This window comes from Panthera tigris, chromosome A3 (assembly GCF_018350195.1).
Source record: "Panthera tigris isolate Pti1 chromosome A3, P.tigris_Pti1_mat1.1, whole genome shotgun sequence".
Classification (NCBI taxonomy): Eukaryota; Metazoa; Chordata; class Mammalia; order Carnivora; family Felidae; genus Panthera; species Panthera tigris.
Genome location: NC_056662.1, coordinates 67,050,397 through 67,071,638, shown reverse-complemented (window position 1 = coordinate 67,071,638; position 21,242 = coordinate 67,050,397). Strand labels below are relative to the sequence as shown.

The 21,242-nt window shown below is 38.2% G+C and overlaps 1 long non-coding RNA gene across 1 annotated transcript in view; it reads left to right on the top strand.

Annotated features, from left to right (window-relative positions):
* The first annotated feature begins 639 nt into the window (after window positions 1-639).
* LOC122237018 overlaps window positions 640-21,242 on the top strand; it is a 93,329-nt gene continuing 72,726 nt past the window's right edge. The window contains exon 1 of the long non-coding RNA XR_006215214.1: window positions 640-745. This is a non-coding gene — a long non-coding RNA (uncharacterized LOC122237018). The remainder of the gene's footprint in view (window positions 746-21,242) is intronic.

Genomic DNA, 21,242 nt, shown 5'->3' with positions numbered 1-21,242 from the left:
CACACCCCCTCCAGTAACCTCTGTTTGTTCTCCGTATTTAAGAGTCTCTTATGTTTTGTCCCCCTCCCTGGCTTTATATTATTTTTGTTTCCCTTCCCTTATGTTCGTCTGTTTTGTCTCTTAAAGTCCTCATATGAGTGAAGTCATGTGATTTTTGTCTTTCTGTGACTGACTAATTTCACTTAGCGTAATACCCTCTAGTTCCATACACGTAGTTGCAGATGGCAAGATTTCATTCTTTATGATTGCTGAGTAATACTCCATTGTATATGTATACCGCATCTTCTTTATCCATTCATCCATTGATGGACATTTGGGCTCTTTCCATACTTCGGCTATTGTCAATAGCGCTGCTTTAAACACTGGGGTGCATGTGTCCCTTCGAAACATCACACCTGTATCCCTTGGAAAAATCCTAGTAGTGCAATTGCTGGGTTGTAGAGTAGTTCTATTTTTAGTTTTTTGAGGAACCTCCATACTGTTTTCCAGAGTGGCTGCACCAGCTTGTATTCCCACAGAATTATTCTTTATTAAAAAATAGTTTATCATATATTATAGCTTGTACTCCTGTGTATTTAAAATAGGGTCCAATTAATAAAAATGTCATTATGCTTAACTTTCCAGGAAAACAGAGGAAAGGAAATTAAGATTACTTGAGGAAGAACTAAGCACTTAATATGTGTCATTACACTTAATTCTCACAGAAGTCCTATTTCACAGAGGGTAAAACGGAGCATCAGTTAAGGTAAGTAGGCTTGTGTGGGGTTTCCCAGCTGCTAAGTGGTGAAATGGGTCTGAGGCTGGGTACATCTCATTCTAAACCCTGCATCAGTAAATGCTGTTTTACTGATTATAATCTGTAAAGCACTTGATACATGTAAAGTATTAAATTAGTTACATCTTCCATTTAATTGACTTCATCAACCTCAGAAGCATAGTAATATTTGTATCTAATAAAGAACATTTCTGCTACCTTTAAAGTATTTTTTTAATGTTTGTTTATTTGTTTTTGAGGGAGAGACAGATGGAGACACAGAATCCAAAGCAGGCTCCAGGCTCTGAGCTGTCAGTGCAGAACCTGATGTGGGGCTTGAACACACGAACTGTGAGATCATGACCTGAGCCAAAGTCAGATGCTTAACCAACTGAGCCACTGAAGTGCCCCTCTGCTACCTTTAAAATGGATCCAGTGGTGCCTGGGTGGCTCAGTCAGTTGAGCTCCTGATTCTTGATTTTGGCTCAGGTCATGATGTCATGGTTGGTGAGACTGAGCCCTGATTTGGGCTCTGTGATGATAGGGCAGAGCCTACTTGGGATTCTCTCTCTGTATGCCCCTTCCCCACTCACATGCTTTCTCTAAATAAATAAATAAATAAATAAATAAATAAATAAATAAATTTAATTAAATAAAAAAGACTTACTTACATACATACATACATAAAATGGATCCACAGTTTTAACTGCAGACAGCTGCTTTTGGTTAGATAATTTTCAGTTGGAACATGAAACATTATAAGGCAGGGCACTTGACATTTTTCTCTGATTCTTGTTCATGCATCTAATCTACAGTTTCTTGACCACATAAAACCTGTACAGTCTGTACACTTGGGTTAGTTATCTAGTGGTTTGGAAAAAACAGAGAAGTGTGAATTCAGAAAAACAGCTGCTCCTAAAATGGAATGATATCAGACAGTCTCAAAATAAGCTTGGTCCAAGATTGCTTATTCTCCTTGAATTGGTTGGTACTTCTTGAAATTTCCTCACTTTGCAATGATTATATCAAATCACCTCTCTATTTCTGTAAGATTAGTCTATCAGAGGTTTTAAACCTATTTGTAGAAATCATGCCTCTTCTTCAAATGGAATCTTATGTGGAACATTAATATGTAAATCAGGTAAGGAAAAAAACTGGTGAGGGCTGGAATGGGAGTCCAGAGACACATCAGCTGGGCTCCAGGTTGGGCCTTGAGAGGAGGCTGGTGAGGACCTCTGCAGACTCCTCACGTCAGACCATCTCTAAGGTCTTTTGCAGGTTGAAAATTCTATGAACCAATGGGTCTGTTGGGTATCTGTTGGTTACCTTATTGCCATGAAAACCAGCTGTATTCAACAAGGGGAAAATAACAATAACTGTCTTTCTCTGGGAACATCTGTTCTGGAAATTAGTACGTTTTAGTTCTAATCCCAGCTCTGCCACTGTTTAGGCCTGTTACCTTGGATGCTGTTTGCCCATCTATGAAATGAGGATAAAACATTCCCTACCTACTGTATTTTCAAATACATTTTCTTGTGGGGTTAAAAATTCCTTTTGACAAAAATAAAATTAGAACAATTGTAAAGCATTGCCTTCAGGAAGATGTACAGCATCTCGACTTTTTATTCCAAAGTCACAAACAGTTACTACCTCTGTCTATAATTATAATAAAATCAAACGCCTGAAAATAAGTTCTGTTAGTGCCTGGATATAGGGGCAGGCATTCGTTTTCATTTTTGCATGGTTATAAAATTTTTTTCCAGGAGAAAGTGAGACAATTCCTTTGTTAGAAAAAAAACAAAAACAAAAAACCCCTTGGTTTTTACAGAGTTGATATATTTTATCAAATTAATACATGATGCTGGGGCACCTGGGTGGCTCAGTCAGTTAAGCATCTGACTTCTGCTCAGGTCATGATCTCACAGTTCATGGGTTCGAGCCCCACATCAGGCTCTGTGCTGACAGCTCAGAGCCTGGAGCCTGCTTCAGATTCTGTGTCTCCCTTTCTCACTGCCCCTCCCCCACTCATGCACTGTCTGTCTCTCTCTTTCTCTCTCTCTTTCAAAAATAAGTAAACAATTGGCACAAAAACAGACACATAGACCAATGGAATAGAATAGAAACCCCAGAACTAGACCCACAAACGTATGGCCAACTCATCTTTGACAAAGCAGGAAAGAACATCCAATGGAAAAAAGACAGTCTCTTTAACAAATGGTGCTGGGAGAACTGGACAGCAACATGCAGAAGGTTGAAACTAGACCACTTTCTCACACCATTCACAAAAATAAACTCAAAATGGATAAAGGACCTGAATGTGAGACAGGAAACCATCAAAACCTTAGAGGAGAAAGCAGGAAAAGACCTCTCTGACCTCAGCCGTAGCGATCTCTTACTCGACACATCCCCAAAGGCAAGGGAATTAAAAGCAAAAGTGAATTACTGGGACCTTATGAAGATAAAAAGCTTCTGCACAGCAAAGGAAACAACCAACAAAACTAAAAGGCAACCAACGGAATGGGAAAAGATATTTGCAAATGACATATCGGACAAAGGGCTAGTATCCAAAATCTATAAAGAGCTCACCAAACTCCACACCCGAAAAACAAATAACCCAGTGAAGAAATGGGCAGAAAACATGAATAGACACTTCTCTAAAGAAGACATCCGGATGGCCAACAGGCACATGAAAAGATGTTCAACGTCGCTCCTTATCAGGGAAATACAAATCAAAACCACACTCAGATATCACCTCACACCAGTCAGAGTGGCCAAAATGAAGAAATCAGGAGACTATAGATGCTGGAGAGGATGTGGAGAAACGGGAACCCTCTTGCACTGTTGGTGGGAATGCAAATTGGTGCAGCCGCTCTGGAAAGCAGTGTGGAGGTTCCTCAGAAAATTAAAAATAAACCTACCCTATGACCCAGCAATAGCACTGCTAGGAATTTATCCAAGGGATACAGGAGTACTGATGCATAGGGGCACTTGTACCCCAATGTTTATAGCAGCACTCTCAACAATAGCCAAGTTGTGGAAAGAGCCTAAATGTCCATCAACTGATGAATGGATAAAGAAATTGTGGTTTATATACACAATGGAATACTACGTGGCAATGAGAAAAAATGAAATATGGCCTTTTGTAGCAACGTGGATGGAACTGGAGAGTGTGATGCTAAGTGAAATAAGCCATACAGAGAAAGACAGATACCATATGGTTTCACTCTTATGTGGATCCTGAGAAACGTAACAGAAACCCATGGGGGAGGGGAAGGGAAAAAAAAAAAAAGAGGTTAGAGTGGCAGAGAGCCAAAGCATAAGAGACTGTTAAAAACTGAGAACAAACTGAGGGCTGATGAGGGGTGGGAGGGAGGGGAGGGTGGGTGATGGGTATTGAGGAGGGCACCTTTTGGGATGAGCACTGGGTGTTGTATGGAAACCAATTTGACAATAAATTTCATATATTAAAAAAACAAAAAACAAAAATAAGTAAACATTTAATAAATTAATACATATGCTTATTAAAATACATAAACAAAAATAAATTCTACCATTTAAACCTACAACAAATGACATTTGTTGAACATCTTTCAAAGCATTCAATATGCAACTAAGATATAGACAGAAAGATAGTAGGTAGGTGGGTAGACAAATATAGGTACAGTGACAAAGAGATTGGTGGACAGAAATGGGAATCATACTCTATATGCTATTTTAAACAAAAGATAACTTTATACTTTCATTTAGTGAAGGTAGAGGAAATTGAAGTGAAACTGTACGAATTGCTGAACTTTAGATAAAAGTTTCTTCACTATGGGGGCGCCTGGGTGGCTCAGTCGGTTAAGTGGCTGTCTTCGGCTCAAGTCATGATCTTGTGCTCCGTGTCAGGCTCTGTGCTGATAGCTCAGAGCCTGGAGCCTGCTTCTGTTTCTGTGTCTCCCTCTCTCTCTGTCCCTCCCCCATTCGCACTCTGTCTCTCTCTGCCTTTCAAAATGAATAAATGTCAAAAAAAAAAAAGTTTCTTCACTATGAAAGTTATTAGTTCCTAATGCTTTTTAAAAATTTATGAAAAACACTAAGAGGTTGGAATCATTATGTCAAAGTTTTTTTAAAAATTTCATTTTAGACTATGTCTATGGATCCCATGTGATGCAAGATGAGAAAATCAGCACATTTACTCTTTTACCAGACTTTTGATTTTTGTGTTATCATTTACATTCTGTCCAGTAACCATAGTTCCCACAGTTATTTAAGCTTAGTTTTGTATTTAAGTGAATTAAAATTTCATCATTAATCATTTTACAATGGCTTCCATGTTCCTTATTTATATATTCTTTTGATTTAATTTTTGTTGGCTGAGTTTCATCATCTAATTTTCTTCCCGAGGTTGAAAAGTCCTGTCCCTTTTCTTTATATCTGAAGGACAGCTGCCTGGCATAATCATTTAGTTAAGTTTGACGGAATATAAAGAATCTTTCTCCCCCAACACACATACACATAAGAGTTTTTAACACGTTGGAAGTTTATCGCTTTATCACGTAATAGGCCAGAGTAGGCATGATGTATACATGAATTCATCAGGAATTTGCAGTCTTGCCAGCTCATTGTTCTACCATTTCATAAAGAATGATCCTCATGGTCCAAAAAGGCTGCTTGACTGTTAGCCATCATATCCACATTTCAGGCAGCAAGGTGAAGGAATGAATCTAGAAGGACAGAATCCCACCCTTAAGGAGACTTCTCTGAGTGGCACACATTTCTACTTATATTTCACTGGGAAAAAAAAAATCAATTACATGGCTATGGGGTATGTAGTCTTTTAGCTGATTGCAGGTGTCTGGCTCAAAATCTGGGTTCTTTGTGTTAAGAAGAAAGAAAATGGATATGGAGGAATAACCAGCAGCCTTTGCCTGCCACACCTGGACATGAAGTTTGGGGTCATGCTTTCATGTTCTCCTAGCTGTGTAGTCATACACCACTATCTTCAAGCATTTGAATGTCACTGTGGGGATTTCTGAAGTCATTCTTTCCTCCTTTTAAGTAACCTACCTTTTTTCTTGGATTCTCATATAAATTAGTTCTTTATACTTGAACATTAGTCTCTGCAGGTATATCTTAGTTCATCTTTATTTTTTTTATATTAGTTCATCTTTCTATAACATTTTTTCCCAAATATTGGTGTATCTTTTTGATCTGCAAATTGATGTCTTTATTTTAGTAAGCGTTTCTTTCATTATATCTTTAAATATCATTTCTATCATATCTCTATTTTCCAAGAAGTTGAATCTCCTTTGCATATCTTCTTTATATCATTTTTATATTTGTGTTCTTCTATTCTTTCTCTCTAGCCTGTTCCTCATGTCTTACATGCTTTAATCATACTTTATCCCTGGGGCGCCTGGGTGGCTCGGTTGGTTGAGCGTCTGACTTTCATGATCTCATAGTCTGTGAGTTCGAGCCCCGCGTGGGGCTCTGTGCTGACAGCTCAGAGCCTGCAGCCTGCTTCGGATTCTGTGTCTCCCTCTCTCTCTGCCCCTTCCCCACTCATGCTCTGTCTCTCTCTCTCTCTCTCTCTCTCTCTCTCTGTCAAAAATAAATAAACATTAAAAATTTTTTTAAAAAAAAATCGTACTTTATCCCTATTTTTCATTTTTTCTAATGTAGCAGTCACTTCAAAGATGTTTTTCTTTTCTTTTCTTTCTCTACCAATCTGCTTTTATCCTCTTCTGTTGTATTTTTTTTAAACCCCAGTAATATTCTTTGAGATCTGTTTTTAGAGCGATCAGTTATGGTTATTGTTTTTTTTTTTTTTAATGTTTATTTATTTTTTAGAGAGAGAGAGACAGAGCATGAGCAGTGGAGGGGCAAAGAGAGAGGGAGACACAGAATCCAAAGCAGGCTCCAGGCTCTGAACTGTCAGCACAGAGCTTGATGTGGGGCTCAAACCCACTAACCACGAGATCATGACCTGAGCTGACGTTGGATACTTAACCAACTGAGCCGCCCAGGTGCCCCACAATCAGTTATGTTTAATACATTTTGTTCTTATGATAATTTATGTATTTGTTTATTTGATGATTTTTAAACAATATAATAAATACCTGAAAATCCAACACAAAAACTAGCTCCTTGACAATAGTCTATATCTATATATTTTTCTCATTGCATCCCAATGCCTTCTGCATCCAAGGTAAGCATCATCCTGAATTCTATTTATCATTCCTTTGGTTCCTTTTTACATTGTGTTACTGTATCAATAACTTAAAACCATCAACAAAACAAAAGGCAACCTGCTGAATGGGAGGAAACATTTGCAAATGATATCACTGATAAGGGCTTAATATACAAAATATATAAAGAATTCACACAGCTCAATATAAAAAAACACAGATAATCCTATTAAAAAATGAGCAGTGGAACTGAATTGACATTTTACCAAAAAAGACATACAGATGGCCAACAGACACATGAAAGGAAGCTCAGTATCACTAATCATCAGGGAAATGTAAATGCAAACCACAGTGAGATATCATCTCACACCTGTCAGAAAAGCTAGTATCAAAAAGACAAGAAATAACAAGTGTTGATGAGGATGTGGAGAAAAGGGAATCCTGTGCACTATTGGTAGGAATGTATACCGGTGCAGCCACTGTGGAAAACAGTATGGAGTTTCCTAGGAAAATTAAACACAGAACTATCACACAATCCAGCAATTCTATTTCTGGGCATTTATATAAAGAAACCACAAGCACTAATTTGAAAAGATACAGGAACGCCTATGTTCAATGTAACATTACAATAGTAAAGATATTGAAGCAACCTATGTTTATTCATAGATGAATGGATAGAGAAGATGTGATATATATGTATATATACTTACACACACATATACACACAATGGAATATTATTCAGCCATAAAAAATGAAATCTTGCCATTTGCAACAATATGGATGGTATTAGGCTATAGTAAAGTAAAACCAAACAGAAACAGACTCTTAGATACAGAGAGTAATCTGATGGTTGCCAGTGGGGAGGAGGATGGGTGGAAAAGAGGATTAAAAGGTGCAAACTTCCAGTTATAAAATAAATATGTGGATGCAATCTTCAGCACAGGGAATATAGTTAATAATATTATAACAACTTTGTATGGTGACAGATGGTAGCTAGATTTATTGTGGTGATCACTTTGTAAGATATATAAATGTTGAATCACTGTGTTGTACACCTGAAATGATAATATTGTCTGTCAATTAAAAAGCAAAAACAAAAACAACATACACAGCAAACATGTGTTCCTTAAAGGATTATATGTGTGATTGTATGTATTACATATATAATTACATATATTTATGTTGGTTGTCTTTTGCTTTATTAGTAAAATACCATGCTGAATATGAGACTTACTTTTTAATTTATATTGTATTGCTATTTTTTATCTATATTTTAGTGTGTCATTGCAGTTCATCTGTTTTTGCTACCACATAATATTCCATGGCATGAATATACCATAATTTATTTATCTACTTTTCTGTTTATGGGCATTCTAATTATTTCTAGGTTATTGTTATGTGAGCAGTATTTGAACAAACATTCTTCCACATGTATTCTGTTATATAGGTCTGAGAATTTCTTTGCGTTTATGTTTTGGAGTGAAAGTGTTGAGTTATAGAGTATGTCCAAAATAGAACTCATTATGTTACCCTCTAAACCTCCTCTCTACCTCCCTATTTCAGCAACTTTGACTCCCCAGTCATTCCTTATTCCCTGTGTCCAACTGACTGCCAAGCCTGGAAAAGCTCTTGCCTTCCCATGATATTACCCATCTCTCCTCTTCAAGCCTCATTAATTCTCCCCTTTACTCTCTATTCCTAAACATCATGGTTAATCAGTTCCAATCACATCATTTCCCTGTTCACCCTCCTTCAGTGGCTCCCTATTGTCTATGAGATTAAGTGGACCCATAATCCAGCAAAGTCCTCCACAGTAAGGCCCCAGTCTACCTTTTAGCCTAATGTCTCTCTCTTTTGGTAGCAGAGAATGTTAGAGTTGAAAGGGACCTTAGAGTTGATCTGGTTAGACCCACTTACCTACAGAAGAGGAAACGGAGGCCCCAAAAGGCAAAAGGATTTTATCAAGATCACATATGTGATCCATTTGAACAATTTTATGGCCAATGCAGGCACTTCAGGAAGAAGGCAAAGAAAGGCTTGTGATATTTCATCTTGAGTTAAGGACAGTGGAGTGGAATAGTTGTAGACAGGGAGAATGAGCATAATTATATTATGTCAAGAAGAGTATTGAGGCTATTGGGCTAGTAGAAAAGAACCATAAAGAATGGACCCTTGTGTTACTATGTTAAGCATAACAACTGTTGCACTGTATTAAGATATAGTTATTGTGTGAGACTGAAAGGGTGAAGCTATGGTCTTGGAGATACGAATCAATAGTGTCTACACTCTATCCCCAAACAAAGACAGCAAAATTTTTAGGAATAAACATTTGGGTTTTTGTTTCCTGTTCCTCAAATATCTAAAGTGGAAGAGTGACATTTTACAACCCACTACTCACTCATTGACTATATGTCCTATATTCTCTCTTTGCCCAGGATAATAACAGTACCTACCTCATAAAGTTAATGTGAGGACTGAATGAGATAATCTAGGTAAAACAGTTACCAAATGGAAAGTGTTTAGCAAATACTATTGATTATCATTTCATCAGCAAGATTGACAGATGGGGAGGAGGGTGGTGGGAAGAAGGGAAGAGAGAAAGAGATTTCAAGTTCAACCCTACTACTCAAACCACCCATCTAGGGCCCCTCCATCTCCTCTTCCTGGTTTCCTCTTTGAAAGACATGCTTATCAGGCACAATTACCTTGGATGCCTTGTGGAATAGGACAGGTCTGGAGCACCTTGGGATTGAGTTAACGTTAGAATGATTCAAAATTATAATGTATATTGGGCACCTGGGTGTCTCATTCGGTTAAGCATCCAACTTCAGCTCAGGTCATGGTCTCGCAGTTCACGAGTTCGAGTCCTGTGTCGGGCTTTGTGCTAACAGCTCAGAGCCTGGAGCCTGCTTCAGAGTCAGTGTCTTCCTCTCTCTGCTCCTCCCCTCCGTGCTCATGCTAGGTCTCTCTGTCTCAACAATAAATAAATGTTAAAAAATTATTTTTTAAAATTTATAATATATATAAATATGTGTACATAATATACAATATGTCTTTTTTTTTTTTTTAGAGAGAGAGAGAGAACAGGGGAGGGGCAAAGGGAAAGGGAGAGAGAGAATCTTAAGCAGGCTCTGTGCTGGGTGTGAGATCACAATTGTGAGGTCAAGACTTGGGCCAAAATCAAGAGGCTGATACCTAACTGACTGAGCCACCCAGGCACCGCCTATATATGTCTTTTAAATAAGTATGTATAATATGTATGTCTTTTACATTTTTTTGTTTTTGTTTTCCTTTTGGCCTCCCCTAGTAATTAATAAAACCTGTCCATTTGATGCTAAGGTGACCCAAGAGAAGAGCTTTTTTGTTTATTCCCCTTGAGTTAGAGTGCTTAAGAGGCAGCAGCATGCTAATGGGGGAGAACTCTTTTCACCATGAAAAGAAAGGTAGCAACCATAGAGAGAGTGATCCTACTACTCCTCAGAACTTTGCTGTCTTTCCCTTCCAGGGCTAAAACCTGGAATTCCAGACAAGTTCGAACCAGAAAGAAAATGTTGGCCTTTTGGAACTGGAATGATTCATGATAGAAGCAAGTAGGGAAGCTTAAGGGGAAAGATGAAAGCAAGGGTTGTTCTTTTTTAACTGTCAATCAGTTAAAATTAGTAAATATTTATTGCGAATCCACTGTGTGCTAATCTAACGGTAAATATGATCCTTGCCCTCAAAGTCAAGCATCCAACATGAAAAGGTAAATATGTACATAAGTGGAATAGAAAAACAAGTTAAAAATACAAGGCCTGTCGTAAAACAACATGACAAATGAAGGAAACAGAGCAAATAGGTTCTGTAGGGGTAACAAGGAGACAGAGTTCACTGAACTAAGTGCACTTCCATTATGAAGAAGGAAGACTTGAGCTTGTTGTTTTTTTAAATGGAAACACTGTATAGTGGGAAGGAAAAGACATGGCAGGAGTGGAGATGATCAGGAGTATGTAAGATATTTAATAGGGGCAATGAGAAGATCTTTCTGGCTTGAAATACAAGTTCCTTTAGGGCTCTAGTAGGAGATAAGGTTGGATGGAGGGCTTTGAATGCCAGGATGAGGAGCTTGAATTCACCCTATGGAACATGAGGTACTCTTTAAAATGTTCGAGGCAGGCAGTGAAATAATGAGTTACTTTTGAGGATGGCTGGACAGTAGGGAGATGGGTTAAGACACTGTGGTAGAAAAACCTCAACATTTCAACAGTACATGAGGGTTCAGGAGACTTCTAAATGTGTCACATGTTTAGGAAATTCAGAATTTTTTTTCTTATGCTAGCAGCTGACTTGTGTCAGGGAGAAAGGAGAGAAAAGAGCAGGCAGAATTTTATCCAATGAGGAAGACAGTTATTTTGCTAGCATTTACTTGCATTGCTGATATTTTGGGGACAACTGTGGCAAAGGCCACTTCACTGCAAAAAGTGGAACACAGTTCTCAGTCCACAGATTGAATGTAGGAAGAGAGACGACCTTTGGTATCAGAGACAACTAAAGCCCTCAAAGGGCTTCATGATGTTTCTTCCCCTTTTAAAATAAGTTTCTACTTCATTAAAAACAAACAAAAAACCCCACTTGGTTAAAAATCTCTCTGTATACTAATGTGACCAGGAAATTTCATGTATAGAGAACTGGTTCCCTCTTTTTTTAAACCTGTTTTATTTTTTATTTTTTTAAATTTTACATCCAAATTAGTTAGCATATAGTACAACAATGATTTCAGGAGTAGATTCCTTAGTGCCCCTTACCCATTTAGCCCATCCCCCCTCCCACACCCCCTCTAGTAACCCTCTGTTTATTCTCCATATTTATGAGTCTCCTCTGTTTTGTCCCCCTTCCTGGTTTTATATTATTTTTGTTTCCCTTCCCTTATGTTCATCTGTTTTTTCTCTTAAACTCCTCATACGAATGAAGTCATATGATTTTTGTCTTTCTCTAATTTCACTTAGCATAATACCTTCCAGTTCCATCCACGTAGTTGCAAATGGCAAGACTTCATTCTTTTTTTATTGCTGAGTAATACTCCATTGTATGCAAATATATACCACATCTTCTTTATCCATTTATCCATCAATGGACATTTGGGCTCTTTCCATACTTTGGCTATTGTTGATAGTGCTGCTATAAACATTGGGGTTCATGTGTCCCTTCGAAATATCACACCTGTATCCCTTGGATAAAATACCTAGTAGTGCAATTGCTGGGTCATAGGTTAGTTCTATTTTTAGTTTTTTGAGGAACCTCCATACTGTTTTCCAGAGTGGCTGCACCAGCTTGCATTCCCACCAACAGTGCAAAAGGGATCCTCTTTCTTCGCATCCTCGCCAACATCTGTTGTTGCCTGAGTTGTTAGTGTTAGCCATTCTGACAGGTGTAAGGTGGTATCTCATTGTGGTTTTGATTTGTATTTCCCTGATGATGAATGATGTTGAGCATTTTTCCATGTATTGGTTGGCCATTTGGATGTCTTCTTTGGAGAAGTGTCTATTCATGTCTTTTGCCCATTTCTTCACTGGATTATTTGGGTTTTTTTGGGGTGTTGAGTTTGATAAGTTCTTTGTAGATTTTTGGATACTAACCCTTTATCTGATATGTCATTTGCGAATGTCTTCTCCCATTCTGTCGGTTGCCTTTTAGTTTTGCTGATTGTTTCCTTTGCTGTGCAGAAGCTTTTTATTTTGATGAGGTCCCAGTAGTTCATTTTTGCTTTTGTTTCCCTTGCCTCCGGAAACGTGTTGAGTAAGAAGTTGCCAAGATCAAAGAGGTTTTTGCCTGCTTTCTCCTCGAGGATTTTGATGGCTTCCTGTCTTACATTTAGGTCTTTCATCCATTTTGAGTTTGTTTTTGTGTATGGTGTAAGAGAGTGGTCCAGGTTCATTCTTCTGCATGTTGCTGTCCAGTTTTCCCAGCACCACTTGCTGAAGAGACTGTCTTTATTCCATTGGATATTCTTTCCTGCTTTGTCAAAGATTAGTTGGCCATATGTTTGTGGGTCCATTTCTGGGTTCTCTATTCTGTTCCATTGATCTGAGTGTCTGTTCTTGTGCCAGTACCATACTGTCTTGATGATTACAGCTTTGTAGTATAGTTTGAAGTCTGGGATTGTGATGCTTCCTGCTTTGGCTTTCTTTTTCAAGATCACTTTGGCTATTCGGGGTCTTTTCTGGTTCCATACAAATTTTAGGATTATTTATTCTAGCTCTGTGAAGAATGCTAGTGTTATTTTGATAGGGATTGTATTGAATATGTAGATTGCTTTGGGTAGTATCGACATTTTAACAATATTTGTTCTTCCTATCCAGGAGCATGGAATATTTTTCCATTTTTTTCAATTTCTTCTTCTTTTTTTTCTTTTTCTTCTTCTTCTTTTTTCAATGTCTTCTTCAATTTCTTTCATAAGCTTTCTATAGTTTTCAGTGTATAGATTTTTAACCTCTTTGGTTAGATTTATTCCTAGGTAATTTATGGTTTTTAGTGCAACTGTAAATGGGATCAATTCCTTGATTTCTCTTTCTGTCACTTCATTGTTGGTGTATAGGAATGCAAACAATTTCTGTGCATTGATTTTATATCCTGCAACTTTGCTAAATTCATAAATCAATTCTAGCAGTTTTTTGGTGGACTCTTTTGGGTTTTCCATATAGAGTATCATGTCATCTGCCAAGGGTGAAAGTTTGACCTCCTCCTGGCTGATTTGGATGCCTTTTATTTCTTTGTGTTTTCTTTTTTTTTTTTTTTTTTTAATTTTTTTTTCAACTTTTTAAATTTATTTTTGGGACAGAGAGAGACAGAGCATGAATGGGGGAGGGGCAGAGAGAGAGGGAGACACAGAATCGGAAACAGGCTCCAGGCTCCGAGCCATCAGCCCAGAGCCTGATGCGGGGCTCGAACTCACAGACCGCGAGATCGTGACCTGGCTGAAGTCGGACGCTTAACCAACTGTGCCACCCAGGCGCCCCTCTTTGTGTTTTCTGATTGCAGAGGCTAAGACTTCCAATACTATGTTGAATAACAGTGGCGAGAGTGGACATCCCTGTTTTGTTCCTGACCTTAGGGGGAGAGCTGTCAGTTTTTCCCTATTGAGGATGATATTGGTGTTGGGCCGTTCATATATGGCTTTTATGATCTCGAGATATGCTCCTTCTATCCCTACTTTCTTCAGGATTTTTATTAAGAAAGGATGCTGTATTTTGTCAAATGCTTTCTCTGCATCTATTGAGAGGATCATATGGTTCTTGTCCTTTCTTATATTGATGTGATGAATCACATTAATTGTTTTGTGGATATTGAACCAGCCCTGCATCCCAGATATAAATCCCACTTGGTAGTGGTGAAAAAAATTTTTAATGTATTGTTGGATCCGGTTGGCTAGTATCTTGTTGAGGATTTTTTCATCCATGTTCATCAGGGAAATTGGTCCATCGTTCTCCTTTTTAGTGGGGTCTCTGTCTGGTTTTGGAATCAAGGTAATGCTGGCTTCATAGAAAGAGTTTGGAAGTTTTCCTTCTATTTCTATTTTATGGAACAGCTTCAAGAGAATAGGTGTTAACTCTGTTTTAAATGTTTGGTAGAATTTCCCTGGAAAGCCATCTGGCCCTGGACTCTTGTTTTTTGGCAGATTTTTGATTACTAATTTGATTTCCTTACTGGTTATGGGTCTGTTCAAATTTTCTATTTCTTCCTGTTTCAGTTTTGGTAGTGTATATGTTTCTAGGAATTTGTCCATTTCTTCCAGATTGCCCTTTTTATTGGCATATAATTGCTCATAATATTCTGTTATTATTGTTTTTATTTCTGCTGTGTTGGTTGTAATTTCTCCTCTTTCATTCTTGATTTTATTTATTTGGGTCCTTTCCTTTTTCTTTTGATCAAACTGGCTGGTGGTTTATCAGTTTTGCTAATTCTTTCAAAGAACCAGCTTCTGGTTTCATTGATCTGTTCTACTGTTTTTTTGGTTTCAATAGCATTAATTTCTGCTCTAATATTTATTATTTCCTGTTTTCTGCTGGTTTTGGGTTTTATTTGCTGTTCTTTTTCCAGCTCTTTAAGGCATAAGGTTAGGTTGTGTATCTGAGATCTTTCTTCCTTCTTTAGGAAGGCCTGGATTGCTATATACTTTCCTCTTATGACCACCTTTGCTGTGTCCCAGAGGTTTTGGGTTGTGTTGTTATAATTTTCATTGACTTCCATATACTTTTTAATTTCCTCTTTAACTTCTTGGTTAGCCCATTCATTCTTTAGTAGGATGTTCTTTAGTCTCCAAGTATTTGTTACCTTTCCAAATTTTTACTTGTGGTTGATTTTGAGTTTCATAGCGTTGTGGTCTGAAAATATGCATGGTATGATCTCAGTCTTTTTGTACTTACTTAGGGCTGATTTGTGTCCCAGTATATGGTCTGTTCTGGAGAACGTTCCATGTGCACTGGAGAAGAATGTATATTCTGCTGCTTTAGGATGAAATGTTCTGAATATATCTGTTAAGTCCATCTGGTCCAGTGTGTCATTCAAAGCCATTGTTTCCTTGTTGGTTTTTTGATTAGATGATCTGTCCATTGCTGTGAGTGGGGTGTTGAAGTCTCCTACTATTATGGTATTACTATCGATGAGTTTCTTTTTGTTTGTGATTAATTGATTTATATATTAGGGTACTCACACATTTGGCTCATTAATGTTTACAATTGTTAGGTCTTCTTGGTGAATAGACCCCTTGATTATGATATAATGCCCTTCTGCATCTCTTGATACAGTCTTTATTTTAAAGTCTAGATTGTCTAATGTAAGTATGGCTACTCCAGCTTTCTTTTGTTGACCATTAGCATGATAGATGGTTCTCCGTCCCCTTATTTTCAATCTGAAGGTGTCTTTAGGTCTAAAGTGGGTCTCTTGTAAACAGCATATAGATGGATCTTGTTTTTTTTTATCCATTCTGTTACCCTATGTCTTTTGAGTCCATTGACGTTTAGAGTGAGTACTGAAAGATATGAATTTATTGCCATTATGATGCTTGTAGAGTTGGAGTTTCTGGTGGTATTCTCTAGTCCTTTCTAATCTTTGTTGCTTTTGGTATATATATATTTTTTTCATTTTTTTCCCCCTCAGAGAGTCCCCCTCAAAATTTCTTGCAGGGCTGGTTTAGTGGTCACAAACTCCTTTAATTTTGTTTGCCTGGGAAACTTTTTATCTCTCCTTCTATTTTAAATGACAGCCTTGCTGGATAAAGAATTTCTTGGCTGCATATTTTTCTGATTCAGCACACTGAATATATCCCGCCACTCCTTTCTGGCCTGCCAAGTTTCTGTGGATAGGTCTGCTGCAAACCTAATCTGTCTTCCCTTGTAGGTTAGGGACTTTTTTTCCCTTGCTACTTTCATGATTCTCTCCTTGCCTGAGTATTTTGTGAATTTGACTATGATATGCCTTGTTGATGGTCGGTTTTTGTTGAATCTAATGGGAGTCCTCTGTGTTTCCTGGATTTTGATGTCTGTGTCTTTCCCCAGGTTAGGAAAGTTTTCTGCTATGATTTGCTCATATAACCCTTCTACCCCTATTTCTCTCTCTTCCTCCTCTGGGACCCCTATGATTCTGATGTTGTTCCTTTTTAATGAGTCACTGATTTCTCTAATTCTTAAATCGTGCTCTTTTGCCTTAATCTCTCTTTTTTTTTCTGCTTCATTAGTCTCTATAAGTTTGTCCTCTATATTGCTGATTCTCTGTTCTGCCTCGTCCATCCTTGCCGCTGTTGTATCCATCCATGATTGCAGCTCAGTTATAGCATTTTTTACTTCATTCTGGCTATCTTTTACTTCTTTTATCTCTGCAGAAAGGGATTCTAATCTATTTTCGACTCCAGCTAGTATTCTTATTATCGTGATTCTAAATTCTGGTTCAGACATCTTGCTTGTATCTGTGTTGGTTAAATCCCTGGCTGTTGTTTCTTTGTGCTCATTCTTTTGGGGCGAATTCCTGCTGAATTCTGTGGTTCAGGTTGTGCAGATTGTTGTGTTAATCCTCCAATCAGTTTCCTAGGTGTGTAGGATGGTTTAGTGCTGGTCTGGCTGTATTTTGTGGACGTGAGACACACAAAAAACTTCCATGCTGTTCCGTCGTCTTGGCTCCTCCTGGTTTCCTCTTTTTAGCTAAAAGTTTCTGTAGACTCAGCATGTGCCAAGATTTTTTTTTCTTTTTTTGAAATTAAGCACTTCATAGACAGTGTCCTCAGCTGATAAGGACACAAGCTGTTCACTCTCAGGGATCAAAGTTTGTTGCCAAGATTGCTAACTGTGATGACTTATGCTGGCAATGCTCTGTTATAGCAAACAGACCTAAAAGAGGCCAAGTGTCTATTCTCAGTCATCGGAGTCAGGTGGTGGATGGATGTAGAACAAGTTCCTGGAACTGGGGATACTGGATTGAAAGCAAGGTGGCTCCACTGGGAAAGATTTGGAATCAGGGTAGAGGTCATGAAACGAGGGGCAGGGAGAGAACTTAGGAGCAGTACTGAGGTCTACAGGCAACTTAGTCCAGTGGTCTCTCCACCAAGCTGCATATATACCTATTACGAAGTTTAGAGCCTTCTGCAACTCTCTTGCTCCCTCCTTGGCCACCTATGATTGCTTACCTGAGTGAGACGTTTTTAAGCACACCCCCATACCAAAATTGCCTTGGCAAGTGGTCTGGGACAGATGTTGCTTCAGAATCAGATTTGTATCACAGGACTCTGATTGTTTGACATGGCATATCCTTGATCAGTTCTAACCTCTGCCAGCTGTTACCCATTAACCTACTTGCTCTCCTCTTTTTCTGACATTTGATAACTAAGGTTCTGTACTCATACCAGCTTAATACTAGCCAAACCTTTCCTCCATTGGTGTCTGTCACTCTAAATTAAACCTGCATCAAGATTAGTCACTTTTCATGTGGTTGCACACAGTTGTGTTAACAGACCAAGTCATTCCAAGCAGAGTTCCCATCTAACTTGAGATGTGAAATTTAACCAGCCACCAGGTTATGAGGCCCCCATGGGGCTTGATTCCTTTGGGGATAACAATGCAGACATGAAGAGCTGGGATCTGAGAATCAGATCAGACTAGTGGAGAGGAAGGGTCACTGGAGAACAGATGCAGCTACAATTTCTAGGAGCGAGTTCAGTCTTGAAGGAACATCCTGAGAGATTGGAGGTACTTTGTGATTGGTGGGAATAAGAGGCATTCAGAAATTTAGGCAGGTGGGTGGGCAGCTCTGGGAAGTCTGGAACTGGTTACCAGAGGCCCAGCCACATAACTCAGTTCATGGGTATATGTTGATGATGTCAGTGGTTGCTTGGAAAGAGAAGGCAGAACTCTGGTTCTGGAAGAACACATGGTCTGAACTTGTTCCCTACTTTTTCCCAACCAGAGACTCAGTTCTTGGCTCCCTTTAAAGAGTGTCTTTAATTCTGTCACGTTAGAGGATAATTTTCCTTCTCTCAGCCTGTTCTTCTATCGTCTCTGCCCTCTGCTATTAGCCTAAACCTTGGGCTCTGTTTTGCTCTCTGCTTACTCTTTGAACTGACCATTGAGTTTTTCTTTCATCCCAGATGTCCATATCAAGAGTAAGGAAGGAATTGCCACCAGAACTGTGTGTGTTTAGGTCCATCCTGAATCCAGATACCCTGAACCAGTTCAGTGGCCCAGGCCCCTTACACACCAGGAAGAAGACGTTGGACACAATGGAACTAACTAGTTTACTGGGACAGAGGTGAGATCATAGTTGTGAGGAGCTAGTTATTAGAGCTAAGGTAGTGGGAGAGGGCAGGCTGTATTTGAGAAACAGGGCAAAATTCTACCTGTTAGAACTGGAACAGCAGATCTCAAAGTACTTCTCAAAATTTTCCTCCATAAGGTCAGGGCTTATCAAACTTCAATAAACTTCAGAACCAGCAGCTGCACAGATTCTGTCTCAGTAGGTCTGGGGAGGGCGTTGCAGTTTTTCTTTGTATCTTTCAAAGAAATATTTGCTTTCTGCATATTAAGTAAAAGGTGCATATGTTTTCCCCTTTCCACATGGTAGCATACCATATGCAATGTTTGAACTGTGTTGTTGTTGTTGTTGTTGTTGTTGTTGTTGTTTTCACTTAATAATGTTTCTTTGAGCTTGTACCATGCAAGTATATAAAGTTTGCTCATTCCTCTTAATGACTGTATAGTATTCCATTGTGAAAGCGTATCGTAATTCATTTAACAATACATTGCTAATGGACATGCAAGTTGTTTCTGATCTCTCTCACCTGTACAGCATAACAAGTATCATGTACAGAAGTCATTTCCCACATAAGTGATTATATCTGGATAAATTCTTAAACGTGGAATTATTGGGCCAAATGGTAAGTGATTTTGATAGATATTGCCAAATTGCCCTTCACAGAAGTTATATTGATTTATACTCCCACAAGCATGAATACCATTTGTTCACAAATTCAAGCCAACAAACTGTACTATCAAACTTTTTAATTTTGCCAATATGATAGGTCAAAATAGTATCTCATTGCTGTTTAAATTTGTAATTCTTTTGCCAAGACAGGAGGATGAGCATATTTTAATATGTTTGGGAGTCACTTGTATTTTTGTGTGTGTGAAGCCTGTTTGTTTCCTTTGACCATTTTTCTACTAGATCTTTTGATCTTTATTTTACTGGTTTGTAAGAACTCTTTATCTATTAGAGAAATTAAGCCTCTGGTTGTGATATGAGCTGCACATTTTTTCCCCAGTTTGTCTTTTATCTTTTGGCTTCCCTTTTGGTGGCTGCTGCAGCATAGCTCTTAGTAAAAATGTAAATGTTATTGAATCCATTAATATTTTATTTAGTGTTAGTGACTTCTGGGTTTTATGTTATACTTAGAAAGGCCTTCCCCCTTCTGAGATTATGAAAAATTATCCCATAGATTCTTTCTTAAGTTTTTTTTTTGATGTTTATTTATTTTGGAGAGACAGAGACAGAGTGTAAGTGGGGGAGAGGCAGAGAGAGAAGGAGACATAGGATCTGAAGCAGGCTCCAGGCTCTGAGCTGTCCATACAGAGCCCAACACGGGGCTCAAACCCATGAACTGCGAGATCATGACCTGAACTGAAGTCTGACACTTAACCAACTGAGCCACCAGGCGCCTCTCTTTTTTCTTAATTTAACTTAATTTTTTTTATTTTAGAGAGAGAGTGAGAGAGCGGGGAGAGGGGCAGAGGGAGAGAGAGAATCCTAAGCAGGCCCCACACTCAGCATGGAACCCTTTGAAAAGTCCCATCCCATGACCCTAGAATCACGATCTGAGCCAAAATCAAGAGTTAGACACAACTGACTGAGCCACCCAGGCACCCCTATCCCATATATTCTTATAGTATCTTTATGGATTTTTAAAAAATATCTAAATCTTCAGTATAGATAGAATTTTTTCTAGAATAAGATATAGAATTTGCCTGCGATTTATTTTTTTTCAGATGGCTATGCAGTTTCCCCAATATGATTTATTGAATAATCTATTCCTTACTTTTATCATTGCTCAGATTTGAATTGCCCCTTTTATCATATTCTAGATTCCATATGGCTTTGGGTTTATCCAGACTTTCTCTTCTGTGATATGACTATACCTGTCTCTTCATGCAACAATACCACACTGTTTTAATTTTACTAGCTTTATAAGGTAGTTCCAATGCAGGTGATCCTTTGAGTGCACTTTGAGAAACACTGTCCTATGGACGAGTGCAGATCTTGCCTTGTGTAGAGTAGGATTATAAGTTGATTTCAACGACAAGGAGAGGAAGGCTACAAAGAAGAGCATTTAGAAAAGATGAAGATCTTGTAATTCAAGCTGCATCCATCTGTTTCACAAATTTGAGAGACTTCTACATCTTGACAGCAGCAAGAGATATATACAGATAATGGGTCATATCCTTCTTTGCCTTACTTTCCAAGTCAGTGATAAAGACTCTCATACAGATCAGAATCTATAGTTGAGGATTTGACTATGGCAGTGGCTATGATACTTTACTGGCATGACTGATCAATTTTGACAATTTCAGAGAGAATATGGAGAAGAGAAGACAAACTACTCCTTTTGAAAATCTTCCTATTTTCCTATTGACAAATATAACTTCATTCTAACTTTTTTAATAGGAATTTTTGTTGGTTGTTAGTTTTGTTTATTTGTATGGCTCTTACATTAATGTAAGAGGAGCTTTATGTGGTAACCATTATTTATTCAGTCTACATGTGTAGATTTATAGATTCATGGACCCCTTGCAATAGTAAACAA